This window comes from Sus scrofa, chromosome 10, assembly GCF_000003025.6.
Source record: "Sus scrofa isolate TJ Tabasco breed Duroc chromosome 10, Sscrofa11.1, whole genome shotgun sequence".
Taxonomy (NCBI): Eukaryota; Metazoa; Chordata; class Mammalia; order Artiodactyla; family Suidae; genus Sus; species Sus scrofa.
In genome coordinates, this window is record NC_010452.4 from 50,974,062 (window position 1) to 51,001,552 (window position 27,491).

At 46.4% G+C, this 27,491-nt stretch overlaps 1 protein-coding gene and 1 long non-coding RNA gene across 2 annotated transcripts in view; both read right to left on the minus strand.

Moving 5' to 3' along the window:
- Positions 1 to 27,491, minus strand: part of KIAA1217 (KIAA1217 ortholog) — a 325,298-nt gene that overhangs the window by 267,349 nt on the left and 30,458 nt on the right.
- On the minus strand, positions 1,708 to 25,123 carry LOC110255586. The gene is made up of 2 exons (XR_002336137.1): positions 24,081 to 25,123; positions 1,708 to 2,725 (listed from the first exon to the last, which is right to left on the minus strand). It is a non-coding gene; the product is annotated as an uncharacterized LOC110255586 (long non-coding RNA).

The window sequence follows — 27,491 nt, forward strand, 5'->3', positions numbered from 1 at the left end:
TGCCAGGATTACCCTTGAGTATCATCAAAAAGAAGAAATTCAGGAGTTCCCTGATGGCTCAGAGGATTAAGGATCCACTGTTGTCACTGCTGTGACTCAGGTACCTGCTGTGACATGGGTTTGATCCCTGGCTTGAAACTTCTAAATGCCATGAGTGCAGCCAAAAAAAAAAAAAAAAGCAAACAAACAAACAAAAAAAAAAAATGGGAAGAAGAAATCCAAGCTACACTCTACCACCAAGGAGTAGCTGAACTCATCGACTTTATTGTTAATGCTTGCTAACTGGCAAAAAGATGAAAAAAACAAAGATGTCATACTTGATGTAATTGAATGCAGTGTGCTATATTTCAGCAGTGTATATGCACATGAATTGCTTCATAAAGACGGAGGGGTGGTTTGTAAGTATTTTATCTAACATCTTACCTGTAACAAAAAAACAACATCATCAGAGCCTCTTAAGGGTGTGGGCGTGAGTCTAGGACAGAATTCATGCAAATGTCACAAAGCTGGAAGGGACATTGCTCAGTGGTCAAACTAACTCTTCACATCAGCAACAATCTTTTTTTTTTTTTGTCTTTTCTAGGGCTGCACCCGAGGTATGTGGAGGTTCCCAGGCTAGGGGTCTAATTGGAGCTGTAGCCATCAGCCTACACCACAACCACAGCAATGCCAGCTCCGAGCCTCGTCTGCGACCTATACCACAGCTCCCGGCAACGCCGGATCCTTAACCCACTGAGCGAGGCTAGGGATCGAACCCGAAACCTCATGGTTCCTAGTCGGATTTGTTTCCACTGCACCACAATGGGAACTCCTCAACAACAATCTTGAGTACTGGTCCAGCATCATCATTTCAAGATGTGAAAGACTCACTAAGAGAGATGATGAAAACTCGTTGTTCTCTTTTGGAAATCAAAGAATGTATTAAGAATGCATCCACGGCCAACCCCCTCCTTCTAAAGTTAGGGAAACAGTGATTTGGGATGACCTGGCCCCGGAACTCAGCAACCTGACCTGGGTTTTGGTGTCATCACCCACGGCTCTCTCCTGCAGTTGGGGGGTCAGGTGGGGAGAGAGTGTTTCCTACTTGCGCTGTTTAGGCGTGAGCCTTCGGCAGAGGGTGACATGCTGGGAAGAGACCAGGGACCCCCTCGCGGTCTCTTATAACCGCAGAATTGAGACTTAGTTAGGATTTTCTATAGCCTGGGGCCTCACCCAACCCAGTCTTCAGGTGAGGGGATCATGTGATACGCTGATATTGCTGAGGGTGCCCCATGAGGACTACTGCTTTATGTGAGCATATTGCCACAATGTGTATAGTGGGGGACCACACAGAACTAAGACCAACAACTCTTTGCCCAAGGAAACATTTCTCTGAGAGAAAACCAGCTGCACTCGTTCTGCCTTCAGTGTGATAAACCCTGAGTGAATGAGCACTCAGCTCCAAATATTAGCCTTTGTGTCTCTGCCAGAGTATAATTTGCTATATGCTTTTCGATGAATGTTTAAAGCAATCATTTTTAAAATGGACACATCTTGGCAGGAGGGTAGCAAGTCAATTAACTGACAGGGAGGAAGTGTACTGCAGTTTTACACCTCATTTTAAAGAGTAATTTCAAATATAACAGGTTGTTGACATATTGGACAGGGGGAACTGTTAATTTGCCCAGTTTTATGAAAATTCAAAATGAGAAAACTGACCTTTCTATCCAAAGGAACTAGGGAGCAAATGATTTGCGCCATAATCCTTTCCTGCTCACTGACTTTTTTTTTTTTTTTTTAAACCGCATCACCCTCTAGTAACTTAGTCTAAGGATGCTGGTGATTAACTACTGGAGAAGGAAGCTATAGGGCAGGAAAACAGAGTTAAAGGAATAGCTACCCCTGCCAAATACAGGGTAATCAGAAAGCACATCACCTCTTTAATTAAATGTAAGATAAAGGGAAACGCAATTTATTTATGAACATTCAACCCACACTCAAATTTCAAGACTCCGTTTGCTGTGTGATGTTGGGCAGAGTCTGCAGCAGTGAGCAAATCATCAAGTTGTTTCTAGACCAACATATGCCAAGTATGACACCTACGTGAAAAGAGAACAGGTTTGCTTCAGTGGGTGCTTTTTCTCCCTTTATAGCATTATTACTCCTATTAAGCCCTAACTACAAAAATAATTTGACTCTTTAGAAAAGCCTGGTTAGCTGCATTAGCAGTCTATCATTCTTTTAAGATCAATTCAAATACATCCTTCTCTCTGAAGTCCTTCCAGTTCCCTCACCTGGGGAGAACTCTGTCCTCCTCTGGGTTCTGATAATGCCTGACTCAGACTCCTAACAGAAGATTTATTCTACCGGTTCTAAAGATATGAGAGTCTGTCACCAGCCTGACCTTCCTTGAGCACACAAATCATCTTTATTAATCTTTACGTTTCCCTCAGCTACATGAATTCCTGGCTCTTACTGGATACTTGATGAAAACTTATTTCATCTATTTCTGAAGAAGAGGGAAAACAAGTTATAAATAACTAAATCTCATGGCAATCAAAGCTGACAATTTCTACCCCAAACTTTTCACTTCCAATTGCAAATACTCACATGATCACAAGGGCACACTGCCAATTTTTATTTTTGGGGGGGTAAAGATTCCTATCATCTAGTTCCAGGGGCACTGTTGTTGAGCAGCACAATGGTCAAAAGTAGTGTTATCTGAGAATGAGAACAGACGAAGTATCTGGAAAACCAATAAAAAATAATCAGTCTTCACAGATGCACATATCCGGAACTGAATATAACATAGCCTCCAGTGTTCCGTGCAAAAAAAAAACACATCTTGGAGTTCCTGTTGTGGCTCAATGCAAACCCAACTAGCATTCATGATGACGTGGGTTCGATCCTTGGCCTCGATCAGTGAGTTAAGGATCCGGTGTTGCCGTGAGTTGTGGTGTAGGTTGCAGACTCGGATCCCACGTTGCTGTGGCTGTGATGTAGGCCAGGAGCTACAGCTCCAATTCAACGCTTAGCTTGGGAACCTCCATGTGCCATGGGTGTGGCCCTAAAGAGACAAAAAGACAAAAAGAAAAAAAAAAAAAGCACATCTTTTGTTCTTTTGTTCTTGTTTTTTTTCTTCCTCTCTTTTAAAGAAGCTTTGGAGGTCTTTGATTTCTTTTTCAGCTCTGCTTATTCAGAGTTCCTTGACTGTTCAATCCCACCCATGGACTTTGTTAGTTGCTCATTTGACATTTTTTATCTTTTTAAAAATACTCCCTATCTTTATAATTATTTAATGTTTTGTTCCCCACTAAGAAGAGGGAAGTTTTGTCCATCTTGCTCACTGAGGTCTGACCATTGCCAAACACAGTGCCCAGTACAAAACAGATACTCAATCGTTTTAGTCAATGAATGGAGTACAAAAGGGAAGAATCTTCACATGAAGACAAGTAAGACGAAGACGTCAGGATGGGAGACAGCGACGGGAGGGTGGCCAGTGTCTCTTCACCCTCTACTCTTCCCATTGAGCTGCTTCAGGAAAGAAGAGTCTTTGTTCAGGCACTGAGTTGGGATGAAGACAAGCGCTTAGGAAGGAAAGTGAAGAGGAAGGCTGGACATGGGAGAGCGCATGCCGTTGAGGGATTAAGGAGTGGGAATGAACATGAGGGCGAAAGTCACAGTGTCGTCAGTTGCAAAAGATGTTGTACCATCTTCTAAAGGACCACGCTCGCACACACTGGCATCCTCAAGATGATGGTTATTTGACCTGAGCGAATGGGGGTGGATCTGAAACCAGGGGTGAGACCAACTGAAGCATGACTTCCTGCCAAAGATAGGCAGTCTTCAAGTCCAGATAAATGATGGCGGCCATGGCCATTGTCTTTGAAATATCAAGCCCAACACCATAGTAAGTTCAGATTAAATGAAGACAAACTTTGCTGATAATCAATGTTGTGCCAGAGAGTTCCTTCCCCTGTTCTTTATAAATCCCCTGTGTTGTTTTTGCAGGACTGGTCCTTCTCCTAGCTAGCCTCTGAAACAAATCTTGGAAGGAAAGTAAGGAAGCGTGTTATCACCTACAGTTCAGTGATTTCCTGGCATGTTCCTTATAGGCCTGTCTTTTTCTCCTTAAAAAAAAAAAAATGCTAGAGCTGGTAATACGTGTCCAATACATTACCACAAACTTTACCTTCTGTCTCCTTACACAACTGTGTCACCCGGATAAAATCAGAACCTGTCTGCTTTTGTTCCATCTTGCCCACCCTTTCCCAAACTACCACTTGGGAATATGCTCACTAGAAGATTGATTGACTGATTGATTGATTGATTTGCCAGGATCATGGCATGTGGACGGTCCCAGGGCCAGGGATCAAACCTGAGCCACAGCAGTGACAATGCTGGATCCTTAACATCCTGTGCCACAAGGGAACTCTGGTAGCTGATCCTTTCAAAAGGCATCTTTCCCCACTCCCTCTCTATATCTCGAAAATATAACAGAAATAGAGAAAGACTGATTTCCAAGCTGCCTGACTCAATTCTGACTTTTATTATATGCGTTTTACTGAGCCTGCTTGCCTTGGAGCAGAGAAAGGAAAATCACTTGGTACTTTGTATGGGTTTGAGGGGCACGACTGGCAGAGTGTATCTACCACTGAGTCTATGATTACCCTACACAACTTTAAATGCTCCCTCCAAACCTATTCTTCAATAGATTTAAAAAAATGACTTTCACCACAAACAATGTTAGAGGCTCTCCAGAGAATTGCAAACGTAACTCCACTCAATCGGGTCAGGCCAGACAGAAAGAATACATCTCAGAACAAAACAGCTTCTCAACCCTCAAAACTAAATGCTTAGGGGTCAGTCATCCAGGTACACATGGAACACAAACAGCTAATTCATTTTTGGCTGGAAAACAAGGTTTTGAGAGATTTCAATGCTTTTTTGAGAGTCAAGATGAGTCAGTGTTGGCAGAAGCGATGGAAGGAGAAGCGAGTTGTGGCCTTGGAGAGCCCAGGACCCCTTCCGTAAGACATTAAAGACACCGTTCCCACTCTCCTGCAGTGGACTGAGAACCAGGCGGGCGACGATGCGGCCACGTGGTGTGGAAGCATTTCCCACAAGAGTTAAGCACAGTGGGAGGACTTCACACCTTTCTTTGCAAGCCTTTTTTCTTCCCTCCAAGTGGCCTAGCATTTTGCATCTTTTCAGTTCTAAGCCACTTTCAGGCAGACACTTGCCTTAGCCACCAACTAACGGGAGTAGCAGGGAATCATTATTAAGGAAGCACCACTGGAAAATGCATAAAGAGATGCAAATAGTCCGTGGACATGCACACACACACATAGTGAAGGGGAGAAAGAGAGAAGGAAGAGAAGGAAGGGCAGGGAGGGGGGAGGAGGGAGAGAGGGAGGCTGCCTGAGTGTGAGTGTGCCAGGCTCTGGGTGACACACTCACGCAGCACAAATGCCTGGGGTGGAGAAGCAGGAAGGCTGAATGGGTGACTTTGGCTCAAGGAGGTGCTGAGACAGACAGAAGGGCCTGCCTCTGGAGAGCACTTCACGGGAGAGTGGACCTTGGTCCTCGTCCACCATAAAGTTACCCACGAGTGCTCCGATAAGGTATTTCATCTTTAAGGACCCCACAGGGAGAATTCCCACTTTCCTGAGCCCCTTACAGTGAGACCCCCACGAATGTTTATTCTTTGAGACAGATAATCATCCAGCCTCTAAAACAGAAGGAGTCCTAACTGATAACAGAGGCCGATCTTTTGTCACGACGACTCATCCAACGGGTCCCTCAATATTTTGACTTAAAGTCTTTTTTCCCTTGTGTGGCTCTCTGAACACTTGAAATGATGTCTGCATCCTCCTCAGAGCATCCTTCTTACACTTGGGAGACGACAAACACATCACCGGCAGCCTTCTTGTCAGGAACAACCCTGCTTCCTCGTCATGGGTCGCCTCTTCCTCCCTGAATCCTCGGCGATAACTACACCTGAGCGCTGCCATATGGATCCCATACAGTGCAATGATCCTCGCACGTCCATTTTTTTTCACATGGGCACACAAGCCTCGAGGAGCTCCGTTCTCCTGTGAACCTGAATCCTTGTAGGTCAAAAACTAGATTTTCAACGTCCAAACCCATTTGGTCTACTGTGTCTTGGCTCAGGGGCTGGAAAGAACTACAGTCTCTAAATTTAGATGTTTCCCATGGCTTAGCTCAGATAAATGTCCTTTCCAAGCAACGTGCATGGCAGCAGGCCCTGCAACTCTCCCCAACTGTCCACTGCTTCCAATCTGTCCTCAGGGATACAGATATCCAAGCCTATACTGCACTCCCAACCTGCACCACAGCCCCATCCCATCCCTCTTCACAGGTAGAGTCCGCTCCCCTCCCCACACCCCCTCCTGAGACAGCCCCCCCCCCCCAGGAGCTGCTGCTTCTCACTCCAGCACACAGCTCAGGAAGCCCATCACCAACAACACAGCCTCTCCACCGACAGCGCAGGAAAAGGGCTCCCCTCTCATGCACCCCCACCCCCATCACCCGCCTGCCACGTCGCAGCCAGGGAAAGAAGTGCTCACGAATCCTGGTACAGAACTGGAACTCAGGGCCCATTTCCCAGAGACACAACAGAAACACCTCCGGAGCGCGGGAGATCTGCTATTTGCAGACTAAATGCACATCCAGAGGACTAGTTGGAAGGCAGGTGTCATACGACCAGCTTAGGAGATAAACTTTTATAGCCATACACAGTCACGTAGGGGGTGACACACGTACAGGGGCAGAGAGGTCTTGATGTCGGTCTCTGGGGCATCGAGAACCACCACCAAGAACAGACAGACTGACCCGTGACCTCGTCATACAGCTGGGTAACGAGGTCTCTTTCAGGAAGAGGGATCTTGAGCCTCTACCTCCAATGCCGTGAATCTATTGTAACTTCACTTCTCCTCACAACTGCCCCGCAGGCTTAGGTAGAAGACTGGACACCTCTGGTCACAGACAGAACAGGGGAGGTGAGCTAAAAGGGACACCAGTCCAGTAGGTGACAATTTCTACCAAGTCTAGAGAAGAGGCTATAGTCTAGGTAAAGCTGTCAGGGGACTGTGTTCCATCTCAACATTAGCTTTTAAAAATATGCTTCTGCCTTTCCGTGGTGTAATGTTGACTGTGGCAGGAAGGAATATGATGAATACTTTGTTTTTCTTCATGCCCCCCCACCTTGTCAGAGGCTCCTACCCACTTGCAGAGAGCCCTTCTAAGGAACACCTAGGAAACCACGTCGCCCGAAGCATAGCTGCTGAGTTTCTGCATCTCCTTCCTAGGGGACCGATGCCTGTCTTCGTTTCTCCAGCTGGCACGGCTTGCATGCCAAGTCCAGGGTTATGGCTCTACAGTGAGGGTGCTTTGATTCAAAGGATCTCTCCTTCCGACTTAGGCCCTCCCGACGAGGCCTGACCCTTTCTGTTTTCTTTACAGGGTGAGAAAAACAAACCCAAGGAAGGCCCCTCGGTTTCCTGCAGGGGACCCGGCTGCAGGACGGAATTTGAAAGCCATGGGAAAATTCTGCATTCAGACACCTGAGCTGAGTTTGAGCAACTGAGCCAAAACACAGATGGAAAGGTGTGGCCCTTCAGAATCCAGTTTCACAGGAGAGAGAGTCCTAACCCTGGAGTGTGTGTGTGTGTGTGTGTGTGTGTGTGTGGTGTGTGTGTGTGTGTGTGTGTGTTGCGGGATGGGCCTGGGGGCAGGGAAGAAAGTAGAAGGCTGAATGCTTCTCTCATACCCCCCTTTCTCCACCTGGGGGAGAAGGGGTGAGGGAAGTGGGGGGCACTGAGGGCATATTCTCCATCGTGCCTGGGGGTGACCCCTCTGTAGGGCAGCTGGAGGTGGGACCCTGGTAAGGGTCCCCCCAGGCTACCCTGTGAGTCTGGCACCTTCAGGGGAGCTCAGCCTCCTGGAGGGAGTGAGAATGGAGGGGGCGGGGGAAACACAGAGTGAGGTTCCAGATTCCAGGACTTTCCAGAAGGGAGCCCCAAGGAGGACCCATTTTTAGCACCAAGAATTTTGACAAAGTTCCTATTAGGGTAATTCCAAGCAATTTGGCAAGCATGCTTTCAGTGAGGAAAGACCATGAGAGATGGTCCAAGTTTAATTTGTGAAAAATCTGTGCTCTCATTTTCCTACTGAAAGAAATGCTCACAGACACAGAGACAGATGACGCTACTTAAAAAAAAAAGAGTCCCCTGCAAACACCATCCCCTGATGACTGGCTCTAGCTGGAATCTCATCACAGAAGTAGCTTAACTGCCCTCCCACTGCCCCCCACCCCACCCCCACCCCTGCCCCGGGGCCCCAAGCATCTGCTAGAACGAGGCTTGGAAGAGCTGCCCCTGAGCCCTGGGCTTGGGGAGGAAAGTCACTTGCTGGAAAAAGCTATCACCTTTGTGATGACACAACGCTGATAAGACATCCACGGGCTCATTAAAACACAAGCCCGCAGATGACAGGACTTTTCCGAGCGCTGTTTGCACCTGGCCTGGGGCAAGTTTTAGTCACTACAATGCCCTTCTTCCGTACCAGACGGCAGTCAAGTCACAGGTCCCCATTCTCAGCCTGGATCTTTCACACATGTGCCTTCTCGCTCCCCTTCCACGGGTCAACTACTTTTATTTTACTTAGATCTAAATTTCACCGTGAAGCCCTCCACATAGGTATAGGCTGGCCTATGTGTGGACTAAAGATAAATGGAGAGACAGGAGAAATGAACTAAAGGTAAACGGGCAGCTGGAAGGGTGTAATATAACAAACCCCGCACAGCAGATTAAACAATGAGAGGAAGTCTAGGCGGTGGTAAAACTCTGTACCTTTCTACACGTAGGAGCACAGATTTAGGGACAAGTGGAGGAAAAACTTGTTTAGGACTGAACTGAGAGGTCCTTGCACGTCTGCCGTTTTATATTCGCCTTCCACTTAGTATAATCCTTAGCCTCAGATTTTCAAAGCCAGTCCGGATTTCAAATAACCTGTCCCATCGTGTCTCTGTGTGTGCACATGCATTTGGGGTTTGGATAACACAATAAACATCAGCTATGTGATAATCTCCTTTTTTACCTATGATCACTTTCCTTCCCCATGCAGGATCTGTGTGGCATAGAAACCGTGTGGCAAAGAGAATATTTGTCGCCGGAGTTGTCAACAGAGAGATGCATGAGCTGGAGGAGAGGCGCTGCCTGGGCAGGACTGCCATGCAGCTCCCAGTGGTACCCTGCGTGATCCACTGAAGGAAGAGCAAGAGGAGGAGTCAGGAGGCAGAGACTGAGGCAGGCCAGGGCACAGCACAAAGCCCGACGCTGGGCCCAGGGGGGCCACTGGGGTTTGTGCCCAAGCCCCCTGGGACTCTGGAGCCACCCTGCCTGATCCATATCCTTCCGCCCTTCCTCAAGAAGGCTCATAAGCTGGGTAAAATTCTCACAAAGCTCTCAGAAAGGCTGAGCTCTAAGCCTGAATAAGGCCCCTATGCTGTCAGGCCTCAGGGACCTCATCGGTCACGTGGAGGTGGCTTGGATCTTTCAGTTCCCGTGTTCTCAGTCAGGCTCTGAGTCAGGGTCTGCTCTGAGTTAGTTTTGACTCTCAGATCAGGACGAAGAAGACTTAACTAGGTAGTGGTAACTCGACGGGAAAAGGGGCTTGGAGCTGCTTTGAGGGAATCAAGGACCCCGCTGGTGCAGGTGCTGATCAGCCTCGGGGAATCTGGAGCGCGTTCCAAGGCCCCCTCCCCACCCAGGCCACCCCATCCTCCCTCAAGAATACGCTGGGCACTTCTGGCCAGCCAGTTCTCACGAGAGCCTCCTCTGCATTTCCTCATAGGCCCGAGTTTGTTTTTTGGCTCTTTACGGCCCTGCCCACAGCATGTAGGAGTGCCCAGGCTAGGGGTCGAATCAGAATTACAGCTGCCATCCTACACCACAGCCACAGCCACTCAGGATCTGAGCTGCATCTGTGATCCACACCACAGCTCACAGCAACGCAGGATCCTTAACCCACTGAGTGAGGCCAGGGATCAAACCCACCTCCTCATGGACACTTTGTTGGGTTCTTAACCTGCCAAGCCACAACGGGAACTCCAAGGGCTAAGTTTTAAAAGCCATTAGAAAACCAGGTAGAAAACACAACGTTCTTAAACCCTCTATTCTGGAAGGGGCAGAACCCAAGGCATCCCCCTTCCCTTTTTTTTTTTTTTTTTTTTGTCTTTTTGCCTTTTCTAGGGCCGCTTCCTGCAGCATATGGAAGTTCCCAGGCTAGGGGTCGAATCAGAGCTGTAGCCGCGGCCTACGCCAGAGCCACAGCAACGTGGGATCCGAGCTGCGTCTGCGACCTACACCACAGCTCACAGCAACACCGGATCCTTAACCCACTGAGCAAGGCTAGGGATCGAACCTGCAACCTCATGGTTCCTAGTCGAATTCGTTAACCACTGCACCACAACGGGAACTCCAGGCATCCCCCTTCCTTATCAAGCCACCAATGCGTGACTGTGAATTTCCTGACCTCGCACCACCCGCACCCTCTTTGAAGAAAGCTCTCCCTGCTCTCCTGGTTAAATACAGTTATAGGTACTCCACCTCCTTCACTCTGCCCTGTCCAAACTTTACAATCCTTGGTCCCTGGGCCTTTCTCTCTTCTCCGTGACAGTGACAAGCATCTTCTCCTGCACATGACCTTGTCTTATTCTGCAATCATTCTCCAGGGACCCAACACCCTGCAGCTCGACCCCCAGCCCTTCTGCTGCCAGCTTGTTATCAGCGCAGCCCAAAGATGCCTGAACAAGGCACACCGGGCCAGGGAACCCATCTCTTAGACCCAGAGGGTGACAGAAGTCTGAACCGAAATGTTCCAATACTCAAACACAAAGTGAAACACACACACACACCCCAAATCCTTATACTGACAACCATTTCTATTAAACTTTAAAACTCAGGGGTTTTTTTTTGTTTTTTTTTTTTCTTTTTGTCTTTTTCTAGGGCTGCTCCCACAGCATATGGAGGTTCCCAGGCTAGGGGTCGAATCAGAGCTGCAGCTGCCGGCCTACGCCAGACCATAGCAACGCGGGATCCGAGCCACATCTGCAAACGATACACAGCTCACAGCAATGCTGAATCCTTAACCCACTGAGCAAGGCCAGGGATTGAACCCAAGACCTCATGGTTCCTAGTCAGATTTGTTAACCACTGATCAGAATTACAGCTGCCATCCAACACAACCACCACTAGTTTTGAGAGCCATGACGGGAACTCCTAAAACTCAGGTTTAAAAGACCACAGGCAGCTCAGTTCCTGTACGAAGATTCATTTTCCTCCTCCATCCTATCCCTACATCAAACTTGATAACGGTGACACATTTCCTAAAGTTTCTTTTCAGAACACCTTAATTCTGGCAGTGGGAAGTCAGGCACATGAAATGATAGATTCCTCAAGTGAGTTCTTGTTTTAGGGCTTTTCATTCTTGAAGGTTTTCTTTTTTCCTTTTCCTTTTTTTTTTTTTTTCTAATGTGGGCATTAGCCAAAGTCTCTTTGCAGCCTCCACGGCCTGAAAGCATTTTCCTCACGGGAAGAGAGGTGGTCAGCTCCTCAAGCTGAAGGAAGAGTGCTGGTGTCTTCCGTCTAAGCTTGGCGGGCTCCCGCGGTGGCTTGTCTCTGAGCAGGGATTAAGTCAGGAAAGAACAAGATGGTACATGCCAAACCGCCTCTGTGCTTTGGAAAGGGGATCCAGACCGGTTCAGAAGCAGCCGTGCGTGTTGAAAGAGACTCTAACCAAAGTTAACAACTCTGAACCGGAGGGGGAGGGAGGGAGGAGGAAAAAGCAGATTTTTTTTTTTTTTTTTTTTTTTGGTTTCTGAGAAAATTCTTAACCAGAAGCACTCGGTTTTCCAATCGCTGTGGCATTTCCAAAGCAGGAGGCCACGGACTCATGATTTCAGAGCCCAGCACAGGAGCGTGGCTTACACCTTACCTGGGGACGCTCTGTATCATCAAAGAAAAATGCTTCCTGCCTTTGTACAGAAAACGAAATTCTTTTCTTTACTTTTTCAGAGTAAAGAAAAGTAATTTAATCATCATGAAACCAGGTTTAATTGCTGTGAGCAATGATCCTTGGCAGCAAAGCATAATTTAACTTAAAAGAAACCACAGGGACCCCTGGGGCCTCTCGGTGCTCCCCCAGCAGTGAGTGGCGGGAAGAGCTCAGCCCCAGGCGAGCTGCCCCAGGAGTCACCGCACAGCAGAGGAGAGACCCGGCGAAGGGCGACGACCCCCAGCATCAGGCCGCTTTGGTACCTTGCTCTTGTCTCCCGCACAGCAGGGCCCCGGGCAGCAGAAACTCAGGAAGCCGCTTTCCTTGTCTGGCCTTTTGACAGGAGGGCGCACAGAGGGCTCCATGTCCAGACCCGAAAGCGGACGTCAGCAGTCACCGCCGGACCCCCGGGCACCGGGACCTTCCCCAGCCACGCTCCCCGGGCCTCCGATGATGCCCATCCTTCCCGGAAGCTGGCCAGCCGCACCCCTGACGGACGGAAGCCCAGGATTGGGGGTGTGATTCACGGATAGAAAATACCGGTTTTTCAGAGCTACGCAAATGCCACCTGGGTGGGGTTTAGGTAAATCCGGATGTGGACACCGAAAAGGCATGCAGGACCGTGCCTCTTTTCCATGCATTTCACTTGGCCAAACGGGCTCGGCCTGCCCACCCCGCCTTAGAAAAAATTCGGGTGGAACAGAATGGGGAGGGGGCCTCTGAAGTTCATTAGGACGACCCGGCAGTTCACGTTCAGATGCAGTTTCAGGTTAGAGACAGACCTCTACTCCATTCATGCTGATACATATTTATCCCCGTCTCCACCCCTGGAGCCAAACTGCAAGTGGAGGAGGCACCAGTGTCTGCATCAGCGTTTGGTCTCCTTGCTTCATCCTCATAGTCAGTGAGGTCACAGTGGACGTGCTTCATCTGTGGCCACATGTGCCTGGAAACCTGCCAGGCAGAACTTCATAAAAGAATCAAGAGGTGGGGAGGCTGAGAACCACCCAAAGGACAAGCCCTGGATTTCGGAACAGCAGGACCTGCCCGTCCTCAGAACGTGGTCCCCAAAGCTGTTGTGCAAGGGTTACTCAGAGTCACAAACCTGGACCTGTCAGGGTGTGAGGCTGACCCAAAGCACATCACTTCTCTGCGGCTGTTTCTTTTTCTTTCTGGATGCACTCGCTCGAGGCATGTGGAAGTTCTGGGGATTGAACCTGTGCCACAGTAGTGACCCAAGCCGCTGCAAGGACAATGCCAGATCTTTAACCACTGAGTTACCAGGGAACTCCTCTGAGGCTGTTTCCTTACCTGTAAAATGAAGGTGCCGGATGCTATCTACTCAAGTTTTCAGCATTTCTGTAAGTTTTTCTTTCCTTTTTTCTTTTTTATGGCTGTGCCCACGGCATGTGGAAGTTCCTGGGCGAGGGAGTGAATTGGAGCTGCAGCTGCCAGCCTACGCCACAGCCACAGTAATGACGGATCCAAGCTGTGTCTGCCACCTTTGCCAGAGCCTGCAGCAACGCCGGATCCTTAACTCACTGAGTGAGGCCAGGGATTGAACCTGCATCTCATGGATACGAGTTGAGTTCCTAACCTGCTGAGCCACCCCAGGACCGCCTCCATAATTTGTAACAACAAACCCAAAGTGAACAATGCCCAGTATCAGAAGTGTGCTAGTGGGACTCCATCGTCTACACTGCACTGTTCAGCCATCTAATGAGCTCCACGTGGGAGCTGGTGGTTTCTACTGTTGATCATATCTTACCTCAAAGCAACTACAGCAAAGCCAAAAAGCTGAGTTGGACTGAAATAGAAACGAATGATTTCTTTTTTAGTTCAGAGCAGATGAAAAGGCAAAGGTCTGAGGTGTCACGATGTCGTTGGAAAAACCCAAACTCGGGGATGCATGACACACGGATCCTATTTCAGACAGAACTGCATTGACTTAACACCTTTTTCTGTGGTCATGGGGAAACATTTTAGTGACCTAGGGAGTAGACACACTATGTAACAGCTGACAGAAGTGTTGAGAATTAGGAAAACCACAGGCAGAAAAAGAACAGAAGGCTCACCCTTTGCCCTTTCGGTTAATGACAAGAACCCTGGGTCCTGTTTCTGGACACCAGGCAAGAGACCCTGGGCAGGCAAGTCACAGATGCTCAGGTTTCTGGAACCTACCTGCAAATCAGGTCTCCATTGTGCATTCTGAAGGGCCTAAGAGCCCTTCTGGAGACGGTCCCCAAGGGGAAGGGAAGGGGGGGCAGGCTTAGTTAAAAGTCTCTTCCTTCCAGAGAGACTTCGGCCAAAAAAAAGTGCATTCGAACAAAATCAGAAAATACTCTATACTCTTCTGATTAAAACCCTCTGCACTATATTAAGAATAAAGTCCAAAGCCTCTGGCCACCTCTCCCAAGTCACCTGGTTCTTCAAACAGACGGTCCCTTCCTTGGGTTCTCTCTGCTTACTGCTCCTCTGCCGAGCCTCGCTCTCCTGTTGGCGCTACGGGCTCCTCCTCCCACAATCCTCTTTATTCCCTTCTTCTTTCTTTCTCACTCCAAAGTCATCCCTGTATCTGCTTTCTCTTCTGCCTCCTCCACCCTCCTCAGGTTCTCAGCTCTCCGAAGGCACTGGCCTTGTTAGACTTGCGGTAACCCCAGGACCAGACCAACCTAGAGACTCAATTCGTGCTGAATGAATGAATGAATGAAAGAACAACAGTTCATTCTTCCTAAACATAATGATCCCAAGTTGCTACACCACCTTCGTGCTAATCAAAACTACCTTGTTATTCTCACACTTGATAATTCAAGAAGCACAGTCACATACTTAATCCTCAAAAGCACACTCCAAGGCCTCTCTGTGTGGGTCCCCGGAAAATCACTGGCTCTGAACCTGTTTGCCTCAAAGTAACAGGGTAATCTTGGCACAGTCAATTCCCAGCTTTTGAGTCCTTCTCCATCAAGCCAGGATGCTTTCTGATGCAGCTCTAACCTCTCTCCCATCTCGAATAACCTAAGAGTATTTAAGACTTTGATGGGTAGATACTGATCCTTTCTCAGAGACAAAATGTTTTGGGAGCTGTTCCCATCCTGTTGCTTCTATGAATAGAGCACTTACTGTATGCCAGCACTGGGGTAAGTACCTCCTAGTCTTTGTCTCTGATCTGCACACCAACTGGCGAGGTAGGAAGTCTTGGGCCTTTTTTACAGATGCAGAAATGGAAGCTTCTTTAGATCGAGGGCCAAGACCACACAAATAGTAACAGGGAGAACCAAGAACCAGTTCCCTGGAGTTCCCACTGTGGCTCAGTAGGTTAAGAACCCGACATTGTGAGGATAGGAGTTCAATCCTGGCCTCACTCAGTGGGTTAAGGATCTGGTGTTGCCACAAGCTGCAGCATAGCAACGGATGCTGCTTGGATCCTGTGTTGCTGTGGCTATGGCATGGGCCGCAGCTGCAGCTCTGATTCAGCCCCTAGCCTGGGAACTTCCACATGCTGCATGTGCCGCCCTCAAAAGGAAAAAAAAAAAAAAACACCCAAAAAGAACCAGTTCCCTAACCAAAGTCTGTCCAATAGCAAAGGCCAGATTCCTCCCACCTCCCAACAGTGGCCCACAAAGGAAGCCTACAAAAACCAAGAATGGTAGGGCTACCCACCATGGCAGCCAGACAGGTAAGGGAGACAGGTGTGGGACAGAAAGTAGGGGGGCTCTGATGACCTCAAGAATCTGTACCCCCATCTTAATGGGGCAGCTGCAATGTATTCTAGCAGAAATTATGACAAAGGGATTTGAGACCAGAGATTATGGATCATCTGATTTTTTTCTTCTTCTTAATTAAGAAATTTGATTTGCAATGTAAAAGCTCCTGATTCTTATCAAAATTTGCAGAAGCCACTGTACAGGCCTGTCTGGAGAACTTGGCCCCAGGCCTGGTGCCTTCGACCCATACCTATTCTGGCCAGTACCAGGAATTTACCTATGAAAGTTGCCCAATGTGTCCCCTCAGTTCCAGCGAGAACTTTTGCAACCACATATTACAAAAAAAATAAGTAAATAAATTGTCAGGGGGAGAGTGCATGCTTGGGGATGACGATACAGAAAGGATGAGCTACACCATTTTGGAAATTTTCATTTCTGTGAACCACCAGGCACTGTTCTTTCCTTGGGGTGAATCTTAAGGTCTAAATAGGGTGCAGGTTTTCTGAAGCAAGGGATCTGATGGACACATGAGGCAGAGGAAGGCTGCTCCCTACGTGCATTCCTGACAAGCCAGCTGTAGGCGCCGTTTCAAAAAAACTGCTAAGTAGCAAAAGGGCCTTCTGTTCCAAGTCCTCGGGTTCTTTAAGTCCACCCTCTGGAGTAAGGTTGAAAGGGCAAAAAAAAAAGAAAAAAAAGGAGGAGGTATAAAAGAGAATGTGAGGCTACAGAGGCCCTACGTGATCCTACTATTTGGAAATCCATCCTTGTGAAAGGGATGACACTCTTCATAGAGCACATCTCTGCAATCCCAGGAAAATGCCGTAGGTTTACGCCAGAAGGACCGAGTTCAAATCCCAGCTCTGTTGCCTGAAGAATCAGCTTTCTAGATCCTTCCTAGCCTTGGCTTCCTTACTTCCGTATATGCTTATATATATGCTCTCAGGGTTTTTGAGAGGATTCTGAGAGAATCTATGTGAAAGTTCCCAGCATATAATAAGCAATCATTGTAGGCATTAGAATGTACTTATTTGCAATGGTGCGGATGCATACAGGGACGATGGTTTATTGTATTATGTTGGCACGCATCATCTTCAGGCGTGATTTCAGATTTGGTGTTTGAGATTTGGACGTATATGTTTGAAAAGGCCAGGGGGTCTTTAAAATCTAGAGGAAGAAAATATTGCATTTACCCCTACAATACCGAAGTCTGGTCCGTTTTTCTAATGATACGAAAAAGTTCAATTAGGCTTAAAAGTGACCTGCCACCACCCTGAGGCTACAGTAATTGCATTCTCTTTAATGGAATTGCTTAAATCATCGCTTCCCTTGTTTTGCATCACAGCCGCTCTCCTACCTTTTTTTTCCCTCTAAGCACAGTTATTTCTCATTAATTCTTAGCTTACCCAACTAATGCCAGGCATACACTTATTCACAAAATACCACGCAAAGAGGCATTTATTTTACATTGGCTCTCTTTTGCAAATATGTGCGTTTAGCGGCAGAACTGAGATATTTTATGAAGGAAAAAAGGGATATATCCGGGAAAGAATGTGGAGTTTCAAAAGCAGCTTTTGAGAAGGAGAGACGAAGAAAAGTCTAATTACAGGGGCGATTCTGGACCGATTTGTGTGAAAGGAACGTATACATTCACTTGCGGTTTTAATGAATTCTGGGCATCTGAATTAAAAAGGAGTTGGGAGATTAAAATAACGTCTAAAGCGCTCTTCAGTGATTTGGGAATATAAAAAAAAAATGCTGTTTCTTTTAAAAGGCATCCTCTGACCAGATGCCTTCTCTTCTCAAGGTCTTGTTGCAAAAGTCTTTTACAATCTAGACATTCTATACATTAAAACTTTCCTTTTCCCATGGAGGAAACGGAATCATAGTTATCTAGTTACAGGCTTAACATAAAAGCCTAAGTACTCTTTAGCCCAAACGGATCTCCAGTCCCTGGCAAGAGGTGACGTTTGGGTATAAAGGATTTTCATGTGAACGTGAAGCGAATGTTTAATACAATGGGTTCTGAGGATGACTTGACCCAAGGAAGGTGCATTTAGTGCTTTGGTTGACAAGTTCAGGTTAGACATACTTAATCTCTGAACCCCAAACAGCACTGATTTAGAAAAATGAGATGGTGATCAGGAAGATGCTTTAGGGAAGCTTCTGCTAGGAATGAGACTGTTGATGAGAAGCAACTGTCCCTACAAAGGGAAAAAAAAAAAAAAAAATCACTTTCTTTTTCCAGGGACAACTACATCCAAGCACAAATCTGCTCCCGGACTGGGGTGGGAGATGGGAAAGTGTCACTTTCTTGGCCCGCCTGGAAAGGGCCGCCTCTCTTAGAAGAACACAGGCCCTACTCCCAGGTAGTTGTGTACATGTGATAACAATATAAACAGTAGAGAAGTCTAGAGGTTGGAAATAAAAGCTTCCGTCCTCACTGGCCCACCTGTCCCTCTTTCTGATTTATTAGACATCATTCTAGAAATGCCGAATGGAAACATATGTACACAGAAAATAGATATGCTGGTTCATACAAGGAGGATCCAGCCTTCCAGGCTTTTAAAAAAAATCCATGGGATCACACCATCTACACGGCTCTGTGAATAGTACTGCTTACTTAATATAATTTGGTGACATGTTCACACCTGCAAATCCAGCCTAGTTCACTGACTGTCATGATGGTAGAGAATCGTATTAGCTGCATGTACCATAACCGGCTCTCAGAGAGCCATTTGACAGAATAAACTGGCCTGTCTTTTTCAAAAGTCGGGCAATACCTTTCAATATTAGTAATCCCTATAAACGAAAGGGAGAAAACCAGTCATTTGACACCTAGGAACACGTGCTTCAGATTTACTGACATGTGCGCAGCTCCACAGAAGGTCACTGTGTGCTGTTCATTACAGGGGGAGAAAAAAGGAGCCATCGAAACCGCAATTAAAAGGGGTCAAGTTAATAGATTACAAGGCCACTGCTGCAATTGCTCTGAAGAGAGAATAAATCAGTTTGGGCTCTTCTCACCATTGTAAACACATACACACACGTACACACATACACATGCCCCAAAGAAGAAACTGAAAATGGTCCGTTATGAGTCAACTGGCTGAGTTGCAATCTTCTCCAGTCTTAAAACGGACCCTGACAAAGGATTCAAATAAAGTTATAGTTAAAGGTGAAGGGAGCCCATGCAACCTTTCCTTGTGCAAAATTCAAGCAGATGTTTTTTAAAAAATTGTCCCCTGGAGTTTGCTGGTGGCCTAGTAGGTTAAGGATGTGGCATTGTCACTGCTGAGCCTCAGGCTTGATCCCTGGCCTGGGAATTTTGTGTGTTGTGGGTGCAGCCAAAAAAGAAAGAAAGAAAGAAGGAAAGAAGGAAAGAAAGGAAGGAAGGAAGGAAGGAAGGAAAGGAAGGAAGAAAGAAAGAAAGAAAGGAAGAAAGAAAGAAAGAAAGAAAGAAAATAACCCCTCTGCAACAGCAGGCTGCATGATGGTGGCACATTTACCTGATTAATGACCACTGTGACAATGTGATCTGATGTCTGCATGACACTCTGAGGGGTGTTTACACATATTCGCAATGGCCAAAGGTCCATCTCAGAATGTATTCTTTCAGGTATTCCAGAAAGTGCATGAGGTGGCAGACTGCTTTCCTTCCAAGTGGCAAGCAGTAAGACCAGAGTCCCTTCTGAAAAGCAGACAGTGTGCACCATGGACCAATAAAAATACCTCCTAGATGGGGTCTTTGGTCTGTCTTGTGCCCTCTGAGCAGAGCACCAGAGCAGGATGGCAGGCAGGGAGGACCCACAGCCTGGAGGACAGCCCTACCATCAAATTTATGGGGACCAAGGCGGATCTGGTGAAAACACTGAGGGGGGGGTGGGGGTGGGGGTGGGGGGTGGGGGCACGCAAACCCATTATCACATGTGCTGCTCAGTGCTGAGCAGGTGGGCAGAAGGAGAAGCTGGAGTATTGCACATGAGGAGAAACCACAACTGAGAATCCCAGGGCTGTAGAAGGTCGCAAAAGATATCGCCTCCCTTTACCTGGGACTGACTGCACTCATGTCACCCCATAAAATCAGCTGTGTGCCCCTTTCTGGAAGATCTCTAAAGGATTGTCCCAGACATGTAATATTTCACATTTACTCTTGTCATTCATACAAAGGAGTGTTTCCAAATTCTTCCTGCTGCCTATAAGTCTGGATGCAGAAGCAGCATCCTGCCGCCGGGGTACAGCTCATCCCAGCCTCCATCCTTTGACCCTCTCTGGTCCCTCGTTCCCCACGGCTGTCCAGAATTCCATCCTTTCCACCACAGCCCATAGGTCCAAGGCCTCCAGCTGCCCAGAGGTCACACGGCCGTCAACACAAACCAAGGAAGCCTCATTTTAGTTGTGCAGGGGAATGTAGATACGGTGCCTCAGAATCCTGCCCACCTGGATATTATGCTTCCAGGAAAAAAAAAGAATCCTTCTTTCCCATATTTTCTCCCATCACGTTACAAGTTAAATGCATAGGACGGGAAGTTGATAAGAAGGCAATCCATACTGGACTGACTTCTGAGGAAATTTCACCCTGAAATAGGAAATGGCCAAAATCCACCCTCAGAGTCTGGCTGTGAAGCTTCACAATTCATACAACAAACGAATCCCAAACACGTGTTCCTGAGGAACTTCAGCTTCCACTGAATTATGCTTCTCCTGCCCAAGAACAAGCTGAAGAAAGAAAACCAAGAGGAGGGGGATGGATGGAGCAGGGAAGTCTTCCCATTCCACCTGCCGGTCCCTTCCTGGCCTCGAGGCTGAAGAGAAATCACCTGGGATGCTGCCATTTTCCAGGAGGACTTTCTAAAAAATAAATAAATAGATTTGAAGAAGTGACTCTCCAACAGCTTCAAAAGAGGTCTTATCAGAAGATGAAGTTAAATTGATGAATAGCAAGAAGGGCCTGACGCTGCAGCAGCTTCTAAAAACAGCTTGCCTCCCACTCAGAAGAGTTTCCTCCTGCCCAGAGGAAGCCCTGGTTCTGCTTCCTGATCTGGGAGCTTTCAGGGGTTTTCTTTCTGAAGAAACAACTTCTAAGATGTTTTCAAGAGAGGAAAATGTAATATAGTTGGTATTTGAACTTGGTCAGTCCACTTAATCACAGAATTTGTTTCAATTCATTCATACACACACTGTACATTTATTTTATCCTCCTCATGATTTTTTAAAAAACATTTTCTTTCTCCAGGTTATTTTATCGTAAGAATACAGTATATCACACACATAACACTTTGTATAACATACAAGATACATGAATCGACTGTTTATGTTATCAGTTAAGACTTCTGGTCAGCAGGAAGCTGCTATTAGCGGTTAAATTTTGGGAGAGTCAAAAGTTATACATGGGTTTTATATCAGTATAACTCAGGGGTCAACTGTATTTAAAGAATACTAATTCCTTTACTAAGAGGATTTTAAAAATCATATGTTATGTTTTATTTGGAGTATGAAGAGACCTTTGAAATTCTTCAACAGGAAACATTGCTATTAGCATGTGATGGAGGCATGGTTGGAATCCAGGCAACCTGGCCCCTGTGTGCACAGCCTGTGAGTCAATAAATCTTTATTAAGCCCTGCTGGGTGCAAAACACACTTCTAGATGCAATCACTACTTATGAATCAAGAGATAATCTCTGAGGAATACAACAATTAAGCATAGTAAAAGGCTTTAATGGACTTCTCAAACAGTGTCTGTGGGTTAAAAAAAAAAAAAAATTCGAAGACTATTCATTAGTGACTCCAAAAGCTAGGTGGAACTTCAGAACCCTGTGGCTGTTTGATTCCATGACTAATTTCTACTTTAAAACTTGCAGCACGGTGGTTCACATCTGGTATCGAGACTTTGAATGAAATCAACCCTGGCTTTCAGACTCCGAGGTCTGCCCTGGAGAGAACCAGTTTTTCCCAGGGTCCCAAACCTGTGTTGGGCACCGGAGCTCGGCTCGCAGCCTGATGCCGTTCCAATGACCGTGTTCATTAATTATCTGGGACAGAATGAGTTTGCCCTCTGTAGCCCAGAGATCAGAACACCTTCAGAATCTTATTCGATGAGTCTACCCAATGCTCTTGCTAAGAGCCTTCTTCCAGGAGTGGGGAACCTGAGCAACTCTGAGGAGTCTGCTGTGGACCACTTGGAAAGACTGGAGAAGTCATTAGGGAAACCCTGGGACTAAGAGGGAGTTTTTCTCTGGCTGGAAACCCTGCTGTTAAAAATAACACAATGAAAAACATATTTGTCTCTGACACACAATGGATGTAGAATATAATTATGGGCTGTTGGGTCTGGGAGGCAGACGACGGAGGGAGGTGCCAACCGTCTAGAATACAAAGGAGAAAAGATGGCCTGCCCAACCCCTCCGTCCCCATGGCCATGCCCACAGCTTCTTGGTGACTTGGTTTCCTGCTCAGGTAACAGCAAAACCTGACTTCCTGCAGAGCCCAGACACATAGCAGGTGGGTAAGAGTTAACGTCAGTCTGGGAAGTGAGAAGTTCCTATCAACAGGTGTCAGGAAAAAGCAAATTACTATCGCTTCTCTAGCCTGTCTGGAAAAAGTGTCACAAATATAATTAATGTAAAAACATGAATATCCTAGCTTCTTAGACACACTTAACATTTTGTATTTTAATTACTCTTTAGAAATAGGAGTTGCTGCTGGGAATTATTTCTGGAACACATTTTTTTTTCCTTTTTTCTAGGCCCCTAAACGGAGAAAAAAATAGCAGGAAATGTGAGGGCAGCTTATCGTGTTCTACATTTCAGTATCTCTGATCCCCGGTTGCTTCATCAGTAAAGCACGAGTTAAAAGAGTCTGCTCATCTTCCTGGGGCTGTTGCAATGCTGAGATGAAGGAAAAGATGAAAACAGTTTACAAACAGCCCAATACCACCAAAGTGGTAAGTAAGAACAACGGCTGACACGTGGCGCGTGCATTCGGTGAACCGTGCTCTATTTTGTCACTTCATCCTCACGATGCCACTATTATCACTCCCATCTCCTGGAGGAGAAAGGTGAGGCTTAAGGACATGAATTTACTTTCTTAAGGTTGTACAGGTAAGGAGGTGGTATGGCCAGGAAGGAACCTCCAGGTGCCCTAATGTTAGGGGCACAGGGCTCTCTGCGCTTCAACTTTTCTGCAATAACCGTGGTACCCCAACAATTTAATAATGAATATCAATTCCATGGCTAATCCGAGGTATCTGACTGCCAAATTTCAGGAGGCTTTCATTCTCACGTATCAGTCAGCTTTTAAAATGCTTTAAATCCTGTCCATTTGCTCCTAAATAGTTTTGCTTTCAAGAGCCCAAATTCCCATTACACGAGCATCTTTAAGGTATTCTTAACTCTGTGTTTTCGCCTTATGCAGTGTATAAAAGAGAAATACAATACGATTTTCATTGCTTTTGAAGCTTGGTGGACCTGACTAGTCACATTGCAGCCTGATGTCCCCAAACTAATCCCTTTATGTCAACGCCACAGATGCCCGGCTACCTTCAGTGATTGTATCACATCCAAATTGCTGGCAGGCCTGTTTACTCAGACTCGCTAGTAACCGATGCAAACAGAAAACCTCGTACCTCGAAAAGTGAGGTTTCCTTCTCCAAGCAGCCTTTAAAAACTACTTTATCAGCCATTCACCCCACCCTGGAAGCCTTTATCTATCCTCTTAGAATTTACAATTCCTGCTTTAAGTACAGAAACTCTGATATCTCAAACAGGATATTTTGCTAGTCTTGTAAAATGCCTCTGTGAGAAAAATATTCAGATCCACTTAAAAAAAAAAAAAAAAGGTGCAATGTTCATAAACCTGACTGTTTCTGCTATACTCTGTGGGTTGTATTTTTGGCATTTTTGCAACTTGAAAATACCGAAACACACATAGTCCCAATTTCAGGTCTGTTCTGAGAGTTAAAAGAAAGAAAAGAGAAGAGAAACCAACATCTGGGACTAATCCACAAATACATATAGTATCTCAATTCTCAGATCGTCCTTCTAACGCTTATCTAGGCATTTTTATAGCATTATTCACAGGACAGAATCAGCATAATGCATAATGCATCACTTGTTTTTCAGCTCTATTCAAAAATCTCCGTTCATTCAATAAGAGAGCCTGGAAAAAACAGCCCCGAAGCACGAACACTTGAACACTCGGTGTGGGAAAGCTGTGCTTACTGCCTAGTGCTTCCTGCCTAGAGAACAATGCAGAGCAACAGACCTCAACGTTTCCAGATAATTTTTGGCAATAACATGGAAGGAAAAAAAAACCCCTATTTACCTGTACCTGGAGCTCCACAGGTGAAGTGGCAGTTAAAGGAGAAAATCTAATTCAGCTTCTGGAGTTTTCGTCTCTAATGGACTCCCGGGTCATCTTCTGAGCTGTCAGGTAAACCCCCCCATGGCTCTACTATTTTCTTTTGCAGTTTTTCCCAGTGAAACTCTCGTCATTTGCATAAAAGCTACTTCCAGCCTATAGGACTTTTTGAGGAGCTACTTGCTAAATTGGCTGTCTTGACATGCTCTTTCAAGCATGACATCATAAATCTCCACGGAAACCCTAACCCCACCTGCCTACATGCCAACGGTACCTGTCGGGCGAACACTTAATCGTCTCGAATTGTTCATTAATGAACCCTTTTCAGGGGCTTTGGAGCTCCAAACGGTCTAATTTGTGCTGTTGGCAGAAACTTCGCCAAGAAGGATGGCTTCGTTTTCAAAGCCTGAGCTGTTTTGCAAAAAACAATGATCAAAATTATAGGCATTCGGTAATCTGCCCCGCCCTGTCTAACAATGCGCTTAATCGGTTGAAGAAAAACCTACAGAGGTGCATGTGCCTCTCTCTGCAGGATAAAGTTACCTTGAAAACTTAGGTTTTGAAAAGCCTTCTATGGATACTTCTAAGGCTTTTCCACTCCGCTCTCTAGCAACCCCCTTCCTGCTTTTTACCAGCAAAACTTGCAAAACAGGTTCTTTGATGGAATGTGTGTGTGTGTGTGTGTGTGTGTGTGTGTGTGTGTGTGCGCGCATTTTCTCTTGGCCTCTGTGTTTGCAGAGGTGGTAGGAGAAGGTGTTCAGAATTTTTTTTTTAACTCTTTCCTAACCTGCTCACCTCTTTTCTATGTTTGTCCTAGTTTATACCTAAGTTACCACCATAGCCTTGAAGTCCATGTTCTCGACTTGGGAAGTGTCAAGAGGCTCTAAGATATTTATTTTTTATTTTTATTTTTGTGTCTTTTTGTCTTTTTAGGGCCTCACCCTTGGCATATGGAGGTTCCCAGGCTAAGGGTCCAATCCGAGCTACAGCTGCTGGCCTACACGACAGCTCATGGCAACGCCGGATCCTTAACCCACTGAACGAGGCCAGGGATCGAAGCCACAACGTCATGGTTCCCAGTCAGATTCGTTTCCCCTGTGCCACGATGGGAACTCCCTTTATTTATTTATTTTTTCTCTAAGGCTCTAAGATATTCAGTCACTTTTTCATCTGTTCACTTTTCACTATCCCAAATTTTATGGCGTCCCTAATGTTTGCCTAACGATGGGATACATTTCTGCCAAATTTGTGCCCAATCCCTCTTGGTGACACTGGGGCAAGGTCACACTTCTCACCTCTATTTTTTTCTTGGCAGCTCCGGCAGCATGTGGAAGTTCCTGGGGTGAAGGATCAAACCTGCACCACAGCAGTGACACCGCTGAATCCTAAACCACTAGCCACCTGGGAGCTCCCCTTCTCACCTTTAAATTCACTACAGACACGCCTCAAAGCCTCAAGTCCAAGACTGATAATGCCCAGGTGCCAGAAAGGTTTGAACAGAACTTGCTCCAAACCCATGAGACTTTATAACAATGTGGTCAAACAGCTATCAAATGCCATCACAGGAAATTCTTCAGTTGGGGCTGAGTGGGGAGCTGGGAAGCTGGGACGCTTCCAGCAGAAGCTCCTGTGACACGTGACACAGCAGAGTCTCTGGGGCGCCTGCTACAACTTGCCACAGGTCCCGCCGCAAATGGCAATAGGCTCAGCCCATCTGTCCTCAGAGGTCAGGGAGCAAATATGAACCCCTGCACCTTGCTGAACCCACTTAGGGAGCTGCAGAGAGAGTGGTCATAGGTAAAGCACGTCTTCACAGACTCAGAAAGGCTCTTTACACAGAAGGAACTGTAAATGCTTTGGATCCCACCCACCACCACCACCCCTGCTCCCCACCCCCAACTCCCCCCTCCCCGGCCCCCAACTCTCATGACAGTTTTGTGCTGCCATCCTTCACAGGCAACAGATGGGACATACCTTCCGAGGGAGCCACCCTGGTTTAATAGAGCAGCCCGAGTTAGCACACTCCTCGGAGGCAAGACTACATCAGAGATTCAATTATTGCCTCCGTGAGATGAAAATACATCCACATGAAGCCCACACTTGTGCTTTACCCAGCGCCAGTGGGGCGCAAACAGTGCAAAAGAAACAAAAACAAGATAGAACCAGATCTAGGCTTTGTTCAGTGAAATCCAAAGATGGAGGGGAGGCTCAATTCAGTGACGGCTGCTCCTCAAAGTTCCATTAGGGAGAGAAGCATGGGGAGCTGATGCGGCCACCGGAGTGGTTATCAGTTATGCCAGATCTTCCTTTGGGGTTATTTAGGAAATGACACGATCTCAGTTTTTACTTATAGAATTCAGGCTTGGAAAAGAGAGGGGGAAGAGTCAGAAAAAGCCAGGCAAATGGAGACTGTCCCACAAATAACTCAGATGTGAAAGCACCTCGATTAACTCATTCATGGATCACTGACCGAAGACTTTGTAACCAACGATGCCATCATTCTCATACGTGACCATCTCGAACCCTTTAGAGTGGGGCAAGCTTTGAGCGGTAATCTCATCCACAAAGACAGCCCATGTGAGGGCTGGGCAGAAAGGCCAAGGTTTGCTGAGGTGACCAGTCCAGTACTGACTCTTCCTACTGCCCCCAAATGAGGAAACCATTAAGCAGGACAAAACTTTAATAGCCCTGCGATTTGTCTCACAGCAACTTAGCACCATGCTAACCGAGTCAGGACTCCATATAAGCATGTCCATGGGCTATATGCTTCTAAATTTAGCACCATTTTAGGTGTCCGTGACGGTCTTGGATGGCATGAAAAATTCTGCCTATTTTATAACATAGAAAACTGCTCACCAAAAAAATCCATGAAAAGATAGGAACACAAAAAACTGAGAAAAAGAAGTTGGCTTTCACCACTGATGGCATGAATTTAAAAAAAAAATTACTTTTATTTTTTAATTTTTTTTTTTAATGGCAACACCTGCAGCATATGGAAGTTCCCAGCCTAGGGGTCAATTGGAGCTATAGCTGCAGGCCTATGCCACAGCCACAGCAACATCGGATCTGAGCTGCATCTGTGACCTGCGATAAGCTTACAGGAATGCCAGATCCATGAGCCACTGAGTGAGACCAGAGATCAAACTCCCACATGGTCACTATGTTAGGTTCTTAACCCACTGAGCCACAATGGGAACTCCACGAATTTTTGTTTCTTAAAAAAAATGAGTTAGAAGTTGCCATGTAGAAAAGGAGCACCACTCGGTAGAAAAAAAAACAAAACAAAACTTTTATAATGAAAACAACTAATCCTTATTTAAAGTAAACCTCAAAACAGCAGTATGATGTAAGACTGACTAATACCCCTATTTTACA